Genomic DNA, 21258 nt, shown 5'->3' on the forward strand with positions numbered 1-21258 from the left:
TTCTTTCTTCACACACACCCTTATTCCGGGCCTTCTGGCCTTAGGATGGGGAATTTTTCAATTCCCGGTCGAAGGTCCGGGCAGTATTATACTGTGAAACCTTCACTATTTATTTAATTTTTTTTTGTCACTGTGTGTCCACTTTTTCACGTGTGTCCACGGCCTTACTAGGATTTTGTCGGGATGCGGTTCCCTTACGGGTTCCTCTCTTGGCAGGTCTAGGGGGGGAGTGTGTGGCCATCAGGTTCCGCTCCCCCCTGAACCCCCCTGGCTCTCCTCTTTCGGGAGGAGAGCGTTGTTGGCTCCCCTCTTCCGGGAGGGGAGCACAGTCTTTGGCTCCCAGTGCCTTGCTCGGGTGAGAACTCGGGCAGGTATTGAGGGTAAGATTGGGTCGCCTCTGGCTCCGGCTGGAGGTGGCTATTTGTCCCTGTGCCTCGCTGTGGCCTTCTGGCACGGAGGGACGGGGAATGGTTTGGGGGACCCTTCTCCTTTTGGAGAAGGTTTCAAGAAGACCAGCATCCTAGTGCACTTTTTTTTGTGGCAATTGTCACTTTTTTAAGCGCACTCGGGTTTTGTACACGAATTCGGGCTTTCGATAAAAAAAAAAAAATCTGTTCTTATCAGTTTAATATCTGATGCGTCCCCTATCTGGGGACCATATATTAAATGGATTTTTAGAACAGGGAGATGGAAAAAGAGCTTGCTCTGTCCACTCCACGCATTGACCTGGTATTGCAGTATCTCCAGGACCGGTGCACCCCTTCTTTAATGCAGTTTCTAAAATCAGAAAGAATTGAATTCAATGTTTTTTGTTCATTTTGCTTGTTTGTCGGATTTTGGGATGGACTCTTTGGCTTTGCTTTTCTTCTCCTCATTGGATTTTTCATGTTCAAAGTTGCAGAAGCCAGATTACAAGCTCATTTTGGTTCAACTTCAGCAACTGTGCATTGCATTGCCATGTAATGTGATGCAATGCTATCTTTCTAGCTCTCCCTTTTTACTTCCTTTTGGATAAACAGACATATTAGGCAAGCATTTTGGAGCTTTCACCTAAATAACTACAGGTGGTGAGATAAGCTGCACAATATAATTGACCTTTCAGTATATTGTTGCACACACACCATCTATTTAGCAAATGCCCTTGTTATCAACAGCAGCCTTTTAAACTCACCTGAGCTAACAGGTATGTGCGCTGGTTACTCTGCTGCGCTTAAAATTTCTTTTTTGGTTTGCTACAATGCCTTTTCTGAAATGTTGTCTCCTTCTGCTGGAACACTGACTTCTTTCATTTAATGCCTGCAGACTATAAAAGAGAACCCAACCCAAAAAGTTTGGTTGATTAGTCTGTGGCATTCTGTTAAACTGTTGCTTATGGCGGTCTCTGTGAGCTTCTCAGCGACATTCAGCCAGCCAGGTATCCTGCCTGCAGTAGATGGAATGGGGCAATGGAACGCTGGCTGCGCGTGTCATAATAGGCTCTGAGCCTTTATATACCTGTGCACAGCAGCAGCCACCTTCAGTCTGCTGCTGGACAGCCAGCAGCAGCAGCAGCAGGAGAGGTATGTAATCAGGAGCCCTCCTGCTAAGGGTAGACAGCTGCTCGTTCCACCCCACCCCCCGCCTTAATTGGTTCTCCTCCCTTCCAACGGTGTTGAGGCGGGTGGGAACAGCAGGGGGTGAAGGTGCTGTGTTTAAAGAGGTGGAGTTATGCAGATCTAAAACGCGTGGATTGCAGCAGCAGCAAGCCGAAAAGTGCAGGCATGTAAGGGATCTAGAGGTTGACAACATGTCTTCTTAATGGGAGTCCAGGAGCTCATCTCCACAAATGGACTTTTCAGGATCCTTGGGTGGCTCCGTAGTTTGAAACCAATTCTGGTTATCGCTTCTCGGCCTTTTGGCTAAGATCAAGTGTAGTATCTGTTCTTATCAGTTTAATATCTGATACGTCCCCTATCTGGGGACCATATATTAAATGGATTTTTAGAACAGGGAGATGGAAAAAGAGCTTGCTCTGTCCACTCCACGCATTGACCTGGTATTGCAGTATCTCCAGGACCGGTGCACCCCTTCTTTAATGCAGTTTCTAAAATCAGAAAGAATTGAATTCAATGTTTTTTGTTCATTTTGCTTGTTTGTCGGATTTTGGGATGGACTCTTTGGCTTTGCTTTTCTTCTCCTCATTGGATTTTTCATGTTCAAAGTTGCAGAAGCCAGATTACAAGCTCATTTTGGTTCAACTTCAGCAACTGTGCATTGCATTGCCATGTAATGTGATGCAATGCTATCTTTCTAGCTCTCCCTTTTTACTTCCTTTTGGATAAACAGACATATTAGGCAAGCATTTTGGAGCTTTCACCTAAATAACTACAGGTGGTGAGATAAGCTGCACAATATAATTGACCTTTCAGTATATTGTTGCACACACACCATCTATTTAGCAAATGCCCTTGTTATCAACAGCAGCCTTTTAAACTCACCTGAGCTAACAGGTATGTGCGCTGGTTACTCTGCTGCGCTTAAAATTTCTTTTTTGGTTTGCTACAATGCCTTTTCTGAAACGTTGTCTCCTTCTGCTGGAACACTGACTTCTTTCATTTAATGCCTGCAGACTATAAAAGAGAACCCAACCCAAAAAGTTTGGTTGATTAGTCTGTGGCATTCTGTTAAACTGTTGCTTATGGCGGTCTCTGTGAGCTTCTCAGCGACATTCAGCCAGCCAGGTATCCTGCCTGCAGTAGATGGAATGTGGCAATGGAACGCTGGCTGCGCGTGTCATAATAGGCTCTGAGCCTTTATATACCTGTGCACAGCAGCAGCCACCTTCAGTCTGCTGCTGGACAGCCAGCAGCAGCAGCAGCAGGAGAGGTATGTAATCAGGAGCCCTCCTGCTAAGGGTAGACAGCTGCTCGTTCCACCCCACCCCCCGCCTTAATTGGTTCTCCTCCCTTCCAACGGTGTTGAGGCGGGTGGGAACAGCAGGGGGTGAAGGTGCTGTGTTTAAAGAGGTGGAGTTATGCAGATCTAAAACGCGTGGATTGCAGCAGCAGCAAGCCGAAAAGTGCAGGCATGTAAGGGATCTAGAGGTTGACAACATGTCTTCTTAACGGGAGTCCAGGAGCTCATCTCCACAAATGGACTTTTCAGGATCCTTGGGTGGCTCCGTAGTTTGAAACCAATTCTGGTTATCGCTTCTCGGCCTTTTGGCTAAGATCAAGTGTAGTATCTTTCGAAAAGGCGGTTTTGGATGTTTGCCGCCCTAGTAGATTGATACATTATGCACACTGGGGTTTAGGCGCTTGTTAGTACGCCAGGTGGCTAATATAGTCATCTGGTGGAAAGCATGGCCCCCCAGGATCGACGCCATTGGGCCGGGGAAGATCGAAAGCCCGAAGTGTGAAGTGCCCCAGGAGTGGTGACCCTGGGGTGCCTTAACTCACTGGGATTGGGAACCCCACTTGAGTTTATGGCACATTTGCACTAGTACTTCAATATTTCTTTCTTCACACACACCCTTATTCCGGGCCTTCTGGCCTTAGGATGGGGAATTTTTCAATTCCCGGTCGAAGGTCCGGGCAGTATTATACTGTGAAACCTTCACTATTTATTTAATTTTTTTTTGTCACTGTGTGTCCACTTTTTCACGTGTGTCCACGGCCTTACTAGGATTTTGTCGGGATGCGGTTCCCTTACGGGTTCCTCTCTTGGCAGGTCTAGGGGGGGAGTGTGTGGCCATCAGGTTCCGCTCCCCCCTGAACCCCCCTGGCTCTCCTCTTTCGGGAGGAGAGCGTTGTTGGCTCCCCTCTTCCGGGAGGGGAGCACAGTCTTTGGCTCCCAGTGCCTTGCTCGGGTGAGAACTCGGGCAGGTATTGAGGGTAAGATTGGGTCGCCTCTGGCTCCGGCTGGAGGTGGCTATTTGTCCCTGTGCCTCGCTGTGGCCTTCTGGCACGGAGGGACGGGGAATGGTTTGGGGGACCCTTCTCCTTTTGGAGAAGGTTTCAAGAAGACCAGCATCCTAGTGCACTTTTTTTTGTGGCAATTGTCACTTTTTTAAGCGCACTCGGGTTTTGTACACGAATTCGGGCTTTCGATAAAAAAAAAAAAATCTGTTCTTATCAGTTTAATATCTGATGCGTCCCCTATCTGGGGACCATATATTAAATGGATTTTTAGAACAGGGAGATGGAAAAAGAGCTTGCTCTGTCCACTCCACGCATTGACCTGGTATTGCAGTATCTCCAGGACCGGTGCACCCCTTCTTTAATGCAGTTTCTAAAATCAGAAAGAATTGAATTCAATGTTTTTTGTTCATTTTGCTTGTTTGTCGGATTTTGGGATGGACTCTTTGGCTTTGCTTTTCTTCTCCTCATTGGATTTTTCATGTTCAAAGTTGCAGAAGCCAGATTACAAGCTCATTTTGGTTCAACTTCAGCAACTGTGCATTGCATTGCCATGTAATGTGATGCAATGCTATCTTTCTAGCTCTCCCTTTTTACTTCCTTTTGGATAAACAGACATATTAGGCAAGCATTTTGGAGCTTTCACCTAAATAACTACAGGTGGTGAGATAAGCTGCACAATATAATTGACCTTTCAGTATATTGTTGCACACACACCATCTATTTAGCAAATGCCCTTGTTATCAACAGCAGCCTTTTAAACTCACCTGAGCTAACAGGTATGTGCGCTGGTTACTCTGCTGCGCTTAAAATTTCTTTTTTGGTTTGCTACAATGCCTTTTCTGAAATGTTGTCTCCTTCTGCTGGAACACTGACTTCTTTCATTTAATGCCTGCAGACTATAAAAGAGAACCCAACCCAAAAAGTTTGGTTGATTAGTCTGTGGCATTCTGTTAAACTGTTGCTTATGGCGGTCTCTGTGAGCTTCTCAGCGACATTCAGCCAGCCAGGTATCCTGCCTGCAGTAGATGGAATGGGGCAATGGAACGCTGGCTGCGCGTGTCATAATAGGCTCTGAGCCTTTATATACCTGTGCACAGCAGCAGCCACCTTCAGTCTGCTGCTGGACAGCCAGCAGCAGCAGCAGCAGGAGAGGTATGTAATCAGGAGCCCTCCTGCTAAGGGTAGACAGCTGCTCGTTCCACCCCACCCCCCGCCTTAATTGGTTCTCCTCCCTTCCAACGGTGTTGAGGCGGGTGGGAACAGCAGGGGGTGAAGGTGCTGTGTTTAAAGAGGTGGAGTTATGCAGATCTAAAACGCGTGGATTGCAGCAGCAGCAAGCCGAAAAGTGCAGGCATGTAAGGGATCTAGAGGTTGACAACATGTCTTCTTAACGGGAGTCCAGGAGCTCATCTCCACAAATGGACTTTTCAGGATCCTTGGGTGGCTCCGTAGTTTGAAACCAATTCTGGTTATCGCTTCTCGGCCTTTTGGCTAAGATCAAGTGTAGTATCTGTTCTTATCAGTTTAATATCTGATACGTCCCCTATCTGGGGACCATATATTAAATGGATTTTTAGAACAGGGAGATGGAAAAAGAGCTTGCTCTGTCCACTCCACGCATTGACCTGGTATTGCAGTATCTCCAGGACCGGTGCACCCCTTCTTTAATGCAGTTTCTAAAATCAGAAAGAATTGAATTCAATGTTTTTTGTTCATTTTGCTTGTTTGTCGGATTTTGGGATGGACTCTTTGGCTTTGCTTTTCTTCTCCTCATTGGATTTTTCATGTTCAAAGTTGCAGAAGCCAGATTACAAGCTCATTTTGGTTCAACTTCAGCAACTGTGCATTGCATTGCCATGTAATGTGATGCAATGCTATCTTTCTAGCTCTCCCTTTTTACTTCCTTTTGGATAAACAGACATATTAGGCAAGCATTTTGGAGCTTTCACCTAAATAACTACAGGTGGTGAGATAAGCTGCACAATATAATTGACCTTTCAGTATATTGTTGCACACACACCATCTATTTAGCAAATGCCCTTGTTATCAACAGCAGCCTTTTAAACTCACCTGAGCTAACAGGTATGTGCGCTGGTTACTCTGCTGCGCTTAAAATTTCTTTTTTGGTTTGCTACAATGCCTTTTCTGAAACGTTGTCTCCTTCTGCTGGAACACTGACTTCTTTCATTTAATGCCTGCAGACTATAAAAGAGAACCCAACCCAAAAAGTTTGGTTGATTAGTCTGTGGCATTCTGTTAAACTGTTGCTTATGGCGGTCTCTGTGAGCTTCTCAGCGACATTCAGCCAGCCAGGTATCCTGCCTGCAGTAGATGGAATGTGGCAATGGAACGCTGGCTGCGCGTGTCATAATAGGCTCTGAGCCTTTATATACCTGTGCACAGCAGCAGCCACCTTCAGTCTGCTGCTGGACAGCCAGCAGCAGCAGCAGCAGGAGAGGTATGTAATCAGGAGCCCTCCTGCTAAGGGTAGACAGCTGCTCGTTCCACCCCACCCCCCGCCTTAATTGGTTCTCCTCCCTTCCAACGGTGTTGAGGCGGGTGGGAACAGCAGGGGGTGAAGGTGCTGTGTTTAAAGAGGTGGAGTTATGCAGATCTAAAACGCGTGGATTGCAGCAGCAGCAAGCCGAAAAGTGCAGGCATGTAAGGGATCTAGAGGTTGACAACATGTCTTCTTAACGGGAGTCCAGGAGCTCATCTCCACAAATGGACTTTTCAGGATCCTTGGGTGGCTCCGTAGTTTGAAACCAATTCTGGTTATCGCTTCTCGGCCTTTTGGCTAAGATCAAGTGTAGTATCTGATTTGCACAGCGCCTGTTGACTGCCCTTGAGGACGACCTGAGGAACTCTGTCCCCAGGGCGAGCCTATCGCACCATTCTGTGCTTTATGGACTCTTCCCTGGGGTTCATACCGTCGGAGCCATCCAGGAGGCTTGGCGCCTTATGAACTGCTTCAAGGATGCCGTTTGGGTCGCCAGGTACCGGCTCATCTTGAGGAGGGAGAGGATGTCCATCCAGGACTGCCGCAGGCTGATCCACAGCCTGCTCAGAGACTATTCCATCGAGGACGGTCCGGAGGACGAGGATGAGGACTAAACCCCTCCTCCCCCTCTCCCCTTATGTGTCTTGTCTTTCAATAAAGCTTCGGGCCTGTGATTTTCCCCTCCCCATCCCCTTTTTCCCAATCCCCATCCCTTATCACGGTTCGTCGTACTGTATTGATTGACATGCTTTTTCTTTCAGATTGAGTGTTTTGTGTAGCATAGGGGTGTGATGTGTCTAGTTAGTGCGTCGTATCCTCATGCTATGTAAATATGATGTAGAATTCTGGGTGTACTGGGCTGCGGCACTGTACACTGTCTGTTAACTTATTTTTTGTGCTAATAAAAGATATATTCAATCAAAAAATCTGTTCTTATCAGTTTAATATCTGATACGTCCCCTATCTGGGGACCATATATTAAATGGATTTTTAGAACAGGGAGATGGAAAAAGAGCTTGCTCTGTCCACTCCACGCATTGACCTGGTATTGCAGTATCTCCAGGACCGGTGCACCCCTTCTTTAATGCAGTTTCTAAAATCAGAAAGAATTGAATTCAATGTTTTTTGTTCATTTTGCTTGTTTGTCGGATTTGGGGATGGACTCTTTGGCTTTGCTTTTCTTCTCCTCATTGGATTTTTCATGTTCAAAGTTGCAGAAGCCAGATTACAAGCTCATTTTGGTTCAACTTCAGCAACTGTGCATTGCATTGCCATGTAATGTGATGCAATGCTATCTTTCTAGCTCTCCCTTTTTACTTCCTTTTGGATAAACAGACATATTAGGCAAGCATTTTGGAGCTTTCACCTAAATAACTACAGGTGGTGAGATAAGCTGCACAATATAATTGACCTTTCAGTATATTGTTGCACACACACCATCTATTTAGCAAATGCCCTTGTTATCAACAGCAGCCTTTTAAACTCACCTGAGCTAACAGGTATGTGCGCTGGTTACTCTGCTGCGCTTAAAATTTCTTTTTTGGTTTGCTACAATGCCTTTTCTGAAACGTTGTCTCCTTCTGCTGGAACACTGACTTCTTTCATTTAATGCCTGCAGACTATAAAAGAGAACCCAACCCAAAAAGTTTGGTTGATTAGTCTGTGGCATTCTGTTAAACTGTTGCTTATGGCGGTCTCTGTGAGCTTCTCAGCGACATTCAGCCAGCCAGGTATCCTGCCTGCAGTAGATGGAATGTGGCAATGGAACGCTGGCTGCGCGTGTCATAATAGGCTCTGAGCCTTTATATACCTGTGCACAGCAGCAGCCACCTTCAGTCTGCTGCTGGACAGCCAGCAGCAGCAGCAGCAGGAGAGGTATGTAATCAGGAGCCCTCCTGCTAAGGGTAGACAGCTGCTCGTTCCACCCCACCCCCCGCCTTAATTGGTTCTCCTCCCTTCCAACGGTGTTGAGGCGGGTGGGAACAGCAGGGGGTGAAGGTGCTGTGTTTAAAGAGGTGGAGTTATGCAGATCTAAAACGCGTGGATTGCAGCAGCAGCAAGCCGAAAAGTGCAGGCATGTAAGGGATCTAGAGGTTGACAACATGTCTTCTTAATGGGAGTCCAGGAGCTCATCTCCACAAATGGACTTTTCAGGATCCTTGGGTGGCTCCGTAGTTTGAAACCAATTCTGGTTATCGCTTCTCGGCCTTTTGGCACGATCTATCAGGTTTACCTGTGTGGTCTTGCCTGTGAGGTGCTCTTGGTACCCTTTCTCTCGGCCTGGGGGGATCGTTCCTCTTCGGAGGGACTTAACCCCCCTGCTGCTATTGGGAGGAAGGATTAGTCCGGGAGCAACGGGAAGAGATCCCATGAAGGCTTGCGCCTTTCAGAGAGAAGAGTCGGTACGTTCCTGAGTGAAGGATGCCGGCAACGCTCACATATTCATCGGGTGATGCCCGGATGCGGAACACCGTGAGGATTGAAGTTGGAGCAGCATCGAGGATGGAGAAGAATTTGGACTACATCTGCCATAGGATTCTTCTTGGAGTTCTTGAGTTTCGGCGGGAAGACATATTCTGCTTCCAGGACAACGAGTACAAGGGGACATACACCATCACCTTCAAGAGCCAGGGATGCTGTCAGCAACTCGTACAAAAGGTAAACGAGAAAAACTACTTAGATGAATTGGATGGACTAACCTTTTGTCTCTTGTATGCTTATGACGAGATCCCCATCGTGGTGCATTTCCCGAACCCCTTTGTGGAAGCTGCAGACATCTCGACCTACCTTACCCGCTATTGTGATGATCTGAGATACCTGGGTACTGTGAAGAACGCGGTAGGCTTCTGGTGCGGCAAGAGAAGGTATATGGCCCGTCTAAAGAGGGACCTTAGTGGAGTGGGAGGAATGCTACACCCTCCCTCAACCTTCGTAATCGGTAAGAGCAGAGGCTACTTATTTTATCCTGGAATGCCAGTATGTTGCAGGAACTGTGGACAAATGGGTCATACCCAAACGTCCTGCACGGGCAGGAAAGTAGACCGCTGCAATAATTGCAGCTGTTACGGACATTTAATGAAGGACTGTCCCGCTGGGAGGAAATGTAATCTCTGCGGTGAGGCGGGGCACATGTTCCGAGGATGCCCCAACAGGACCAGGACCAGGACCTACGCAGAAGCTGCATCTTCTGAAGCTGAGCCGATGCGCCCACCGGTCTTCACTGGCAGGCCGGCGTCGGAGGGCGGTTCGAAGGGCGAGAAGGCTGGGATGGAGCAGGGAGCCGGAGGCCCCTCTGGGGCGACACCTGCATCGAAGTCCCTTAACGATGGGCGGACCTCGCATGGACCGGAGCGGGGGGGTCCTCCTTCTGGGAGGGTATCCTCCGTATCGATGGTTCCCGATACCGATCCTGTTGGGCTGGAGGGTGGTGCCCCTGTGCGGTTGGCTACAGGGGACCACACTGCGATGGCCTCAGGATCTTCCAGGGCGATTAGCCAGCCAGATGAGGGGGCTTTGCTTCTAGGTGGCGAACATCAGGAAATCTGTGTTGCTGATCTTGTCCTGATGGACCAGTCTCCCCCCCTGGAGGAGGTGGAGGAAGAGGAGGACTGCACCAGTGACCTAGTGGAGTCTGCCCCGAAAAAGAGACGGAATGTCGAAGCCCCAGCGTCTCCTGGAATGTGGCTGGGAACCGTGACCTACGAGGGGGCAACCGCCGGCTCACAGAATATCGAGTCGTTTGGGTCCTCTAGCCCGGATGTCCTGGAGCAATTTGATATACAGGGCTTTGAGTCAGGTGTCCTCATGGAAGATCCACCACCCTGACCTATGAATGCCCACATTAAGACTTGTCTCACTGAATGTGAGGTCATTAAAGAGCCCAGTTCGTAGGGCTGCTCTATTCAAGTATTTAGAAACCACTGACTTTGACATATGTTTATTACAGGAATGCGGGATACAACATGCACTAAATTATAATGATATCAAGACAGATTGGAGACTGGGGCCCTCCATCTGGTCTGGCTCCAATGACAACAAGTCAGCGGGGGTGGGCTTCCTCTGTCGTGGGAGAAATATTACTATAAATGCTGTCACAGAAATAGTACCAGGCAGAGTGGTTTTAGTGCATTTTAAATTTAATGGTTTTACCCTACGTGTAATGAATATTTATGCTCCCCCTGATAAGCAAGAGAGAATTAATTTATTTGGGATATTGCCATTGTACTGTACTGGGTCATCTCCCCTGATCGTAGGGGGTGATTTTAATTGTCTTTGTGCTAGTGAACAACGAGCAGGGGGTGACCCTTTACGCAAATTGGATAAGTCATGTCATCTATTGAAAGATTTTATAACTGATTTTAAATTATGCGATGCGTGGAGGTCACTCCTGCCGACGGACCCTGGTTATACGTGGTCCGGAAGAGGGGTGTCCTCCAGGATCGATTTTATTTTCCTATCAGATGATTTTAACCCTGTTAAATGTGTTTTAACATCAAATATATTTTCTGACCATAAGGGCTTGGAGGTGCATCTAGAATACCGGGATGAACAGAGGGTCAACAGGGGCCTCTGGCGTCTAAGTACTTACCTGCTGGAGGACCCTCTGATTCGACAAGACTTTGGTAAAGCCTATCAAGCCTGGCGGCGACAAAAACCTTCTGATGCCCCTATGGTAACCTGGTGGGAAAATTTGAAAAAAAAAGTCAGAATGTTTTTTATAAAAGCAGGGAGACGTAAAGCTAGAGAGAAAAAAAGATGTTTTAGTGATCTTAACACCAAACTACAAACACTTTTTAAATTCAAAGAGCTAGGGGTGGAGGTGGGAGATGATATTGCTAGCCTAAAAACTGAAATTCAGAACTGCATAGACACAAAGGGGAAAGAGATTATTTTTAACTCTAGAGTGCAGCACTTCGAGGAGGGGGAGAAGTGCTCTCGCTTCTTCTTCAAAAAAGTCATGGATAAAAGAGAAGTGATCACAAATCTAGAGGGTGAAACATCTATGCAGGGAATGTTGAATGCTACTTTTAACTTTTATAAGCATCTTTTTAGTAAAAAGTGTATAGATGAGTCCTTTTTATCTGATGCTTTTAATGATCTCGATTTTAAGTTAAATTTTACAGACCAGGAGTTTTTAGAGCGCGATATTGTTTTGGAGGAATTATTTTATGTTTTTAAAAGTTTCTCTAAGGGTAAAGCACCTGGGTGTGACGGACTACCTGTAGAATTTTACCTTACTTTTTGGGACATTTTAAAAGAGGACCTTTTTATGCTTTTTAAAGAAGTTTTTATTTGTGAACAGTTGCCATTTTCGTGGAGGAGAGGAGTGGTGTCTTTGATATATAAAAAAGGTGACCGCAGTACTCTAGCGAATTGGAGACCCATAACTCTCCTAAATGTTGATTACAAGGTACTTGCTAAGGTGGTTGCAGACCGGCTCAGGAGTGTCATTGCCAAACTAATCCAGCCTGAGCAGGTTTGTAGTGTACCAGGCAGAAGTATTTCAGAGGTTTTAAACGTATTAAGGGATGTAATTTGGTATTCCAGAGACCGGGGTCAAAATGTAGCTCTTTTAGCCCTAGATTTTGAAAAAGCTTTCGATAGAGTCTCTCATAGATTTCTTTTTAGAGTTTTAAAAAGAATGGGTATCCCTAATATGCTTTTAAATTGTATTAAGATTTTATATAAAAATTGTTTTAGTCAAATTTCTCTTAATGGCTTTTTAACAGATGGAGTTCCCCTTGAGTCCGGAGTGAAGCAGGGATGCCCCTTGTCGCCCATCCTGTTCATCTGCGCCATGGAGCCCCTGCTGAGCGCAATAAGGAAAGACAAAGTGATTAGAGGGGTTCCTGTTCCAGGCGGAGGTGGCAGTGATGTGAGAGTCTTTGGCTACATGGATGACGTGACGGTTGTGTGCGTGGACCCTGCTTCCCTCCGGAGGGCGGTGTTGCGCATTGATTTTTTTTCCCAGGCATCCGGTTTTAAACTTAATTTAAATAAATCTGAATGTCTGACTTTGGGATCCTGGGACACCGCCCAACTCCCGCAGCTCACTATAAAACGAGACAATGTAAAAATTCTTGGAGTTGTTTTTAACGAGGAGAATGTGGGAACTCAAAGCTGGGAGAATGTCATAGAAAAAATGTCAAAGAAAATATCATTTTGGGGTTTGAGGTCCCTAACAATGGAGGGGAAAATTTTAATTATAAAATCAGTGTTGTTACCCCTCATACTGTATATAGCTATGGTGTACCCCCCCTCTGATGTTTTAATTAAAAAAATGACTAGGATGATCTTTATGTTTTTATGGAACTCCAAAATGGAAAAATTAAGGCGAGAAATAATGAGGAAGAATAAAATGAACGGCGGAAGGGATGTCCCCGATTTACATATTTATTTGTATTTAAATTATTTCTGCTTTTGTTTCAAACATTTTAATGGTAATAGTGCGCTAAGTTATTTTTTAAAATATACTTGTGGGATGATTTTTAAAAGATGGTTTAAGTTGTCGTTGAATTCCCCTGTTTTACTATGCCCCCCCAAACACCAAGCAATCTTAGAAAAGACTGTTCGATTTTATAGCCTTGGTGATTTTAATATGGACATTTTTAAAGACCGCAAGAAGCTTTTATCTTTTCTGAGGAGGAATGAAGATGTGACCCCCATAGTAAATTTCTCAGAAGAGAGATCGAAGCAAGTTTGGAAGAATGTCTTCGGGAAATTCTTAGCAAATGGACATAAGGACATCGCATGGATGGTGGTCCACCAGTGCCTCCCCACCAGAGAGTTTCAACACAGGAGAGGCCTGGTGGCCAGAGCCAAATGCCCCAGAGACTCATGTGTTAATGACGAAACCACCTTGCACCTTATGTGGAATTGCCCATTTGCACAGGAACTTTGGCACAAAGTTGGGATTCTTTTAAAATGGACTTGCGGTTTAAGAGATTTTAACCATGAAAATGTTTTATATGGCCTTTTTAAATGTCCGACCCCTCAACAGTATTGTATATGTTGGTGTATGATTAACTGTTTTAAAGACGCCCTTTGGAAGGCACGCAATATTTTACTTTTTAAACGTGATGCTATTTCTGTGAAGGATTGTCTTAAAATTGCTTTTAGCCAGATGTATATTTATTACTTGAGGGATGTCAAATGTATTGGGAGGAGGGATGCTAATCGTATATGGGGTTTTTATGGGTGGAATTCTGTGTTTTAATAATGTACTGTTTGTGTTGTTGTTTTTGATTGTAAACCATCTTTTACGCACTTAATAAATTATGTTGAAACCTGATCTGTTCTTATCAGTTTAATATCTGATACGTCCCCTATCTGGGGACCATATATTAAATGGATTTTTAGAACAGGGAGATGGAAAAAGAGCTTGCTCTGTCCACTCCACGCATTGACCTGGTATTGCAGTATCTCCAGGACCGGTGCACCCCTTCTTTAATGCAGTTTCTAAAATCAGAAAGAATTGAATTCAATGTTTTTTGTTCATTTTGCTTGTTTGTCGGATTTTGGGATGGACTCTTTGGCTTTGCTTTTCTTCTCCTCATTGGATTTTTCATGTTCAAAGTTGCAGAAGCCAGATTACAAGCTCATTTTGGTTCAACTTCAGCAACTGTGCATTGCATTGCCATGTAATGTGATGCAATGCTATCTTTCTAGCTCTCCCTTTTTACTTCCTTTTGGATAAACAGACATATTAGGCAAGCATTTTGGAGCTTTCACCTAAATAACTACAGGTGGTGAGATAAGCTGCACAATATAATTGACCTTTCAGTATATTGTTGCACACACACCATCTATTTAGCAAATGCCCTTGTTATCAACAGCAGCCTTTTAAACTCACCTGAGCTAACAGGTATGTGCGCTGGTTACTCTGCTGCGCTTAAAATTTCTTTTTTGGTTTGCTACAATGCCTTTTCTGAAACGTTGTCTCCTTCTGCTGGAACACTGACTTCTTTCATTTAATGCCTGCAGACTATAAAAGAGAACCCAACCCAAAAAGTTTGGTTGATTAGTCTGTGGCATTCTGTTAAACTGTTGCTTATGGCGGTCTCTGTGAGCTTCTCAGCGACATTCAGCCAGCCAGGTATCCTGCCTGCAGTAGATGGAATGTGGCAATGGAACGCTGGCTGCGCGTGTCATAATAGGCTCTGAGCCTTTATATACCTGTGCACAGCAGCAGCCACCTTCAGTCTGCTGCTGGACAGCCAGCAGCAGCAGCAGCAGGAGAGGTATGTAATCAGGAGCCCTCCTGCTAAGGGTAGACAGCTGCTCGTTCCACCCCACCCCCCGCCTTAATTGGTTCTCCTCCCTTCCAACGGTGTTGAGGCGGGTGGGAACAGCAGGGGGTGAAGGTGCTGTGTTTAAAGAGGTGGAGTTATGCAGATCTAAAACGCGTGGATTGCAGCAGCAGCAAGCCGAAAAGTGCAGGCATGTAAGGGATCTAGAGGTTGACAACATGTCTTCTTAACGGGAGTCCAGGAGCTCATCTCCACAAATGGACTTTTCAGGATCCTTGGGTGGCTCCGTAGTTTGAAACCAATTCTGGTTATCGCTTCTCGGCCTTTTGGCTAAGATCAAGTGTAGTATCTGATTTGCACAGCGCCTGTTGACTGCCCTTGAGGACGACCTGAGGAACTCTGTCCCCAGGGCGAGCCTATCGCACCATTCTGTGCTTTATGGACTCTTCCCTGGGGTTCATACCGTCGGAGCCATCCAGGAGGCTTGGCGCCTTATGAACTGCTTCAAGGATGCCGTTTGGGTCGCCAGGAACCGGCTCATCTTGAGGAGGGAGAGGATGTCCATCCAGGACTGCCGCAGGCTGATCCACAGCCTGCTCAGAGACTATTCCATCGAGGACGGTCCGGAGGACGAGGATGAGGACTAAACCCCTCCTCCCCCTCTCCCCTTATGTGTCTTGTCTTTCAATAAAGTTTCGGGCCTGTGATTTTCCCCTCCCCATCCCCTTTTTCCCAATCCCCATCCCTTATCACGGTTCGTCGTACTGTATTGATTGACATGCTTTTTCTTTCAGATTGAGTGTTTTGTGTAGCATAGGGGTGTGATGTGTCTAGTTAGTGCGTCGTATCCTCATGCTATGTAAATATGATGTAGAATTCTGGGTGTACTGGGCTGCGGCACTGTACACTGTCTGTTAACTTATTTTTTGTGCTAATAAAAGATATATTCAATCAAAAAATCTGTTCTTATCAGTTTAATATCTGATACGTCCCCTATCTGGGGACCATATATTAAATGGATTTTTAGAACAGGGAGATGGAAAAAGAGCTTGCTCTGTCCACTCCACGCATTGACCTGGTATTGCAGTATCTCCAGGACCGCTGCACCCCTTCTTTAATGCAGTTTCTAAAATCAGAAAGAATTGAATTCAATGTTTTTTGTTCATTTTGCTTGTTTGTCGGATTTTGGGATGGACTCTTTGGCTTTGCTTTTCTTCTCCTCATTGGATTTTTCATGTTCAAAGTTGCAGAAGCCAGATTACAAGCTCATTTTGGTTCAACTTCAGCAACTGTGCATTGCATTGCCATGTAATGTGATGCAATGCTATCTTTCTAGCTCTCCCTTTTTACTTCCTTTTGGATAAACAGACATATTAGGCAAGCATTTTGGAGCTTTCACCTAAATAACTACAGGTGGTGAGATAAGCTGCACAATATAATTGACCTTTCAGTATATTGTTGCACACACACCATCTATTTAGCAAATGCCCTTGTTATCAACAGCAGCCTTTTAAACTCACCTGAGCTAACAGGTATGTGCGCTGGTTACTCTGCTGCGCTTAAAATTTCTTTTTTGGTTTGCTACAATGCCTTTTCTGAAACGTTGTCTCCTTCTGCTGGAACACTGACTTCTTTCATTTAATGCCTGCAGACTATAAAAGAGAACCCAACCCAAAAAGTTTGGTTGATTAGTCTGTGGCATTCTGTTAAACTGTTGCTTATGGCGGTCTCTGTGAGCTTCTCAGCGACATTCAGCCAGCCAGGTATCCTGCCTGCAGTAGATGGAATGTGGCAATGGAACGCTGGCTGCGCGTGTCATAATAGGCTCTGAGCCTTTATATACCTGTGCACAGCAGCAGCCACCTTCAGTCTGCTGCTGGACAGCCAGCAGCAGCAGCAGCAGGAGAGGTATGTAATCAGGAGCCCTCCTGCTAAGGGTAGACAGCTGCTCGTTCCACCCCACCCCCCGCCTTAATTGGTTCTCCTCCCTTCCAACGGTGTTGAGGCAGGTGGGAACAGCAGGGGGTGAAGGTGCTGTGTTTAAAGAGGTGGAGTTATGCAGATCTAAAACGCGTGGATTGCAGCAGCAGCAAGCCGAAAAGTGCAGGCATGTAAGGGATCTAGAGGTTGACAACATGTCTTCTTAACGGGAGTCCAGGAGCTCATCTCCACAAATGGACTTTTCAGGATCCTTGGGTGGCTCCGTAGTTTGAAACCAATTCTGGTTATCGCTTCTCGGCCTTTTGGCTAAGATCAAGTGTAGTATCTGTTCTTATCAGTTTAATATCTGATACGTCCCCTATCTGGGGACCATATATTAAATGGATTTTTAGAACAGGGAGATGGAAAAAGAGCTTGCTCTGTCCACTCCACGCATTGACCTGGTATTGCAGTATCTCCAGGACCGGTGCACCCCTTCTTTAATGCAGTTTCTAAAATCAGAAAGAATTGAATTCAATGTTTTTTGTTCATTTTGCTTGTTTGTCGGATTTTGGGATGGACTCTTTGGCTTTGCTTTTCTTCTCCTCATTGGATTTTTCATGTTCAAAGTTGCAGAAGCCAGATTACAAGCTCATTTTGGTTCAACTTCAGCAACTGTGCATTGCATTGCCATGTAATGTGATGCAATGCTATCTTTCTAGCTCTCCCTTTTTACTTCCTTTTGGATAAACAGACATATTAGGCAAGCATTTTGGAGCTTTCACCTAAATAACTACAGGTGGTGAGATAAGCTGCACAATATAATTGACCTTTCAGTATATTGTTGCACACACACCATCTATTTAGCAAATGCCCTTGTTATCAACAGCAGCCTTTTAAACTCACCTGAGCTAACAGGTATGTGCGCTGGTTACTCTGCTGCGCTTAAAATTTCTTTTTTGGTTTGCTACAATGCCTTTTCTGAAACGTTGTCTCCTTCTGCTGGAACACTGACTTCTTTCATTTAATGCCTGCAGACTATAAAAGAGAACCCAACCCAAAAAGTTTGGTTGATTAGTCTGTGGCATTCTGTTAAACTGTTGCTTACGGCGGTCTCTGTGAGCTTCTCAGCGACATTCAGCCAGCCAGGTATCCTGCCTGCAGTAGATGGAATGTGGCAATGGAACGCTGGCTGCGCGTGTCATAATAGGCTCTGAGCCTTTATATACCTGTGCACAGCAGCAGCCACCTTCAGTCTGCTGCTGGACAGCCAGCAGCAGCAGCAGCAGGAGAGGTATGTAATCAGGAGCCCTCCTGCTAAGGGTAGACAGCTGCTCGTTCCACCCCACCCCCCGCCTTAATTGGTTCTCCTCCCTTCCAACGGTGTTGAGGCGGGTGGGAACAGCAGGGGGTGAAGGTGCTGTGTTTAAAGAGGTGGAGTTATGCAGATCTAAAACGCGTGGATTGCAGCAGCAGCAAGCCGAAAAGTGCAGGCATGTAAGGGATCTAGAGGTTAACAACATGTCTTCTTAACGGGAGTCCAGGAGCTCATCTCCACAAATGGACTTTTCAGGATCCTTGGGTGGCTCCGTAGTTTGAAACCAATTCTGGTTATCGCTTCTCGGCCTGTTGGCTAAGATCAAGTGTAGTATGCGTCCCCACTGAAGAATGAGCGTTTGGAGCTTTTCCAGACCCTGCGGCTTCAGCTTGCCACCACCAGGACCTTAGTGATGGCCGGGGATTTCAACTGCCCCATCGAGGAGGATGGTCGTAGTTCTGGCACATCTGCCAAGTTGGACATCACGTCCAAGCTGCTCATCGAGATGGTAACCGAGGCCTCTCTTCAGGACGTGGTGGGCTCCATGGGGAGAGGCTCCACAAACTATTCGTGGAGCCGACCCGATGGCTCACTCCGCTCCAGGATTGACTTTGTGTTCACCTCTCGGGCAGTCAGGCAGAGTAGGCACTCGATGGTCCCCTGCTTCTTCTCCGACCACAGAGCCATTCACTTACAAGGTGTCCTCGGCGACGGTTTTCCGTCCGGCCCCGGCTCCTGGAAGCTGAATTGTGCTCTGCTGGCTCAGGATGAAGTCGTGGAGGAGCTGAGAGCAGCCTACGCAATGTGGCAGTCCTACAAGGGTATCTTCCAAACAGTCTCTGATTGGTGGGAATATGTTAAACTTGAGTTTCGCTGTTTCTTTCAGGCCAAGGGTCGACAACAGGCGTGTGAGAAGAGGAGGGACTTCAGAGGGCTGCAGCGCGAGCTGCGGTCGCTGCAGGACCTTCTTCACTGCGGCTGAGACGTGAGGGAGGAGCTGGAGGAGACCAAGAAGAGCCTGAAAAGGCACTTTGAGGAGGAGTCCAAGCGAATCGTCTTCCGTTCCAAAGTGGAGAATCTGGAGAAGGGTGAGAAATGTAACTCATTCTTTTTCAGGAAACTTCATGCCGGTCACACGCCCCTGAACGAGCTGCGAGACGAGAGCGGAAACATGCGACGTGGGAAGGAGGACGTGATGAAGGTCGTCAGTGACTTCTACAGCGAACTCTACTCCCACAAGACTACCGACCCCGACGCTGCTGATAAGTTCCTGTCAGGTATCACTAACCATCTTGATCCTGCAGGCACGGCAGCCTTGGACAAACCTCTGATGGTGGGCGAATTGCTCTCTGCCGCTAAATCCTTTATGACCGGCAGGACCCCGGGCAGTGATGGTCTTCCAGCGGAGCTCTATGTAGCGCTGGGAGACCTCATCTGTCCGGACCTGTTGGACCTGTACGAGGAGATGGTGGTGGAGGGTAGAATGCCTCCATCTTTGAGGGAAGGAATGGTCACGATCCTGTACAAGCGGAAGGGAGAGAGGTGCGACCTGAGGAATTGGCGTCCCATCACTCTGCTCAACGTGGACTACAAGATCCTGGCCAAGACAATGGCGACACGACTTAAGACGGTCATCGGACGGATCATTCACCCGGACCAGACCTGCGGCATCCCTGGACGTCGCATCGCAGACAGCCTCGCTCTCGTGCGGGACACGGTCGAGTACATCAAGGTCCGCCGCGCACACGCGGCCCTGGTCTCCTTGGATCAGGAGAAGGCCTTCGACCGGGTTTCCCACGAGTTCATGGGCCGAGCTCTGCACCGGTTAGGTTTGGGTAACATGTTTTGTTCGTATGTCCGTCTGATGTATTTTGATATCCACAGCTCGGTGTTGGTGAACGGCTGGAAGACTGACCCCTTCCCTGTCCTCTCTGGGGTCAGACAAGGCTGCCCTCTATCACCTCTTCTTTTTGTTTGTGTTATAGAACTCTTCGCAGAGGCTATCCGGCAGAATGGAGAGATCAGAGGGATCACCGCACCGGGTCCGGGACGACACGAGGTCAAGTGCTCGCTCTACATGGACGACGTCACCGTCTTCTGCGCTGATCGTGGTTCAGTCGACGCCCTCGTCCAGACATGTGAGAGGTTCGGCCGGGCTTCAGGGGCCAAAGTCAACTGCAGGAAGTCGGAAGCCATGCTCTTCGGGGATTGGCAGCCGGCCTCCTCCGCCCCCTTCCCCTTCAACATTCAACCGGATTTCCTCAAGGTGCTGGGAGTCTGGTTCGGGAAGGAAGGAGCGGCCCTCAAGTCCTGGCAAGAACGCTTGGCCAAGGTGAAGCAACGGATCGGACTCTGGAGCCTCAGACACCTCACTTGTGAGGGTAAGGCACTCGTCCTGCGTAATGAGGTCCTGCCCGTCTTGCAGTACACGGCGCAGGCCTGGCCCCCACACGTCACTGTGTGCAGGGCCATTACCAGGACAGTGTTTCACTTTGTCTGGGGATCCAAGATGGACAGAGTCAGGCGGGCCGTCATGTACAAGGAGCCTCGCAAGGGTGGGAAGGGCGTTCCAGATATCCCCACCCTCCTGCGATCCTCTTTTGTGTGTGATTGTGTCCGCCGGACTTTGCAAGTCAAGAATGGCTCCGCGGGCAGGTCCATGTCTCGCTTCTTCCTGCTTCCTCTTTGGAGGCGACTCGGCTGGGACAAGTGGGACAGCTCCTTCCCCTACAACTGGACGACGCCATGGTTCTACGGAGACGTCGTTCGATTTGTGGGGGAACATCAACTGGAGGGACTCAAGCCCGACTTGTGGAAGCCCAAAACTATCCACAAGCTCATCAGAGCCAAGGATGACGTGGAGAACATCACAGGACTTCACCAGGACACGCTGGAGACTGTGTGGACAAATGTGTCGTCTGACAGGCTGACCAACGGGCACAAGGACTTGTCGTGGATGGCGATTCAGGGCGGACTGCCCGTCCGGTCATTCATGCATGCCCGGAACCTGTGCAAGACCCGGTACTGCCCAAGGTGCCCCTTCGTGGAGGAAACATCTTTGCACACTTTTTGGGACTGCGGATTTGCACAGCGCCTGTTGACTGCCCTTGAGGACGACCTGAGGAACTCTGTCCCCAGGGCGAGCCTATCGCACCATTCTGTGTTTTACGGACTCTTCCCTGGGGTTCATACCGTCGGAGCCATCCAGGAGGCTTGGCGACTTATGAACTGCTTCAAGGATGCCGTTTGGGTCGCCAGGAACCGGCTCATCTTGAGGAGGGAGAGGATGTCCATCCAGGACTGCCGCAGGCTGATCCACAGCCTGCTCAGAGACTATTCCATCGTGGACAGTCCGGAGGACGAGGATGAGGA

General features: G+C 47.3%; 8 non-coding genes and 3 pseudogenes across 8 annotated transcripts; all 11 read left to right on the forward strand.

Moving 5' to 3' along the window:
• The first annotated feature begins 578 nt into the window (after positions 1–578).
• LOC141206331 (U2 spliceosomal RNA) lies at positions 579–763 on the forward strand. Its single transcript, XR_012276963.1, has one exon. It is a non-coding gene; the product is annotated as a U2 spliceosomal RNA (small nuclear RNA).
• Positions 764–1878: 1115 nt separating this feature from the next.
• Positions 1879–2069, forward strand: LOC141205760 (U2 spliceosomal RNA). Its single transcript, XR_012276434.1, has one exon. It is a non-coding gene; the product is annotated as a U2 spliceosomal RNA (small nuclear RNA).
• Positions 2070–3184: 1115 nt separating this feature from the next.
• LOC141206415 (U2 spliceosomal RNA) lies at positions 3185–3276 on the forward strand (annotated as a pseudogene).
• Positions 3277–4070: 794 nt separating this feature from the next.
• LOC141206332 (U2 spliceosomal RNA) lies at positions 4071–4255 on the forward strand. Its single transcript, XR_012276964.1, has one exon. It is a non-coding gene; the product is annotated as a U2 spliceosomal RNA (small nuclear RNA).
• A 1115-nt stretch (positions 4256–5370) lies between these two features.
• On the forward strand, positions 5371–5561 carry LOC141205761 (U2 spliceosomal RNA). The gene has a single exon (XR_012276435.1). It is a non-coding gene; the product is annotated as a U2 spliceosomal RNA (small nuclear RNA).
• A 1115-nt stretch (positions 5562–6676) lies between these two features.
• Positions 6677–6815, forward strand: LOC141206404 (U2 spliceosomal RNA; annotated as a pseudogene).
• A 470-nt stretch (positions 6816–7285) lies between these two features.
• LOC141206219 (U2 spliceosomal RNA) lies at positions 7286–7478 on the forward strand. The gene has a single exon (XR_012276883.1). It is a non-coding gene; the product is annotated as a U2 spliceosomal RNA (small nuclear RNA).
• Positions 7479–13653: 6175 nt separating this feature from the next.
• Positions 13654–13843, forward strand: LOC141206265 (U2 spliceosomal RNA). The gene has a single exon (XR_012276921.1). It is a non-coding gene; the product is annotated as a U2 spliceosomal RNA (small nuclear RNA).
• A 1115-nt stretch (positions 13844–14958) lies between these two features.
• On the forward strand, positions 14959–15097 carry LOC141206405 (U2 spliceosomal RNA; annotated as a pseudogene).
• A 470-nt stretch (positions 15098–15567) lies between these two features.
• Positions 15568–15760, forward strand: LOC141206245 (U2 spliceosomal RNA). The gene has a single exon (XR_012276905.1). It is a non-coding gene; the product is annotated as a U2 spliceosomal RNA (small nuclear RNA).
• A 1115-nt stretch (positions 15761–16875) lies between these two features.
• LOC141205762 (U2 spliceosomal RNA) lies at positions 16876–17066 on the forward strand. The gene has a single exon (XR_012276436.1). It is a non-coding gene; the product is annotated as a U2 spliceosomal RNA (small nuclear RNA).
• Positions 17067–21258: the final 4192 nt, after the last annotated feature.

This window comes from Phyllobates terribilis, unplaced genomic scaffold (assembly GCF_046119375.1).
Source record: "Phyllobates terribilis strain yellow unplaced genomic scaffold, ASM4611937v1 Scaffold_142__1_contigs__length_4687701, whole genome shotgun sequence".
NCBI classification, from domain to species: Eukaryota; Metazoa; Chordata; class Amphibia; order Anura; family Dendrobatidae; genus Phyllobates; species Phyllobates terribilis.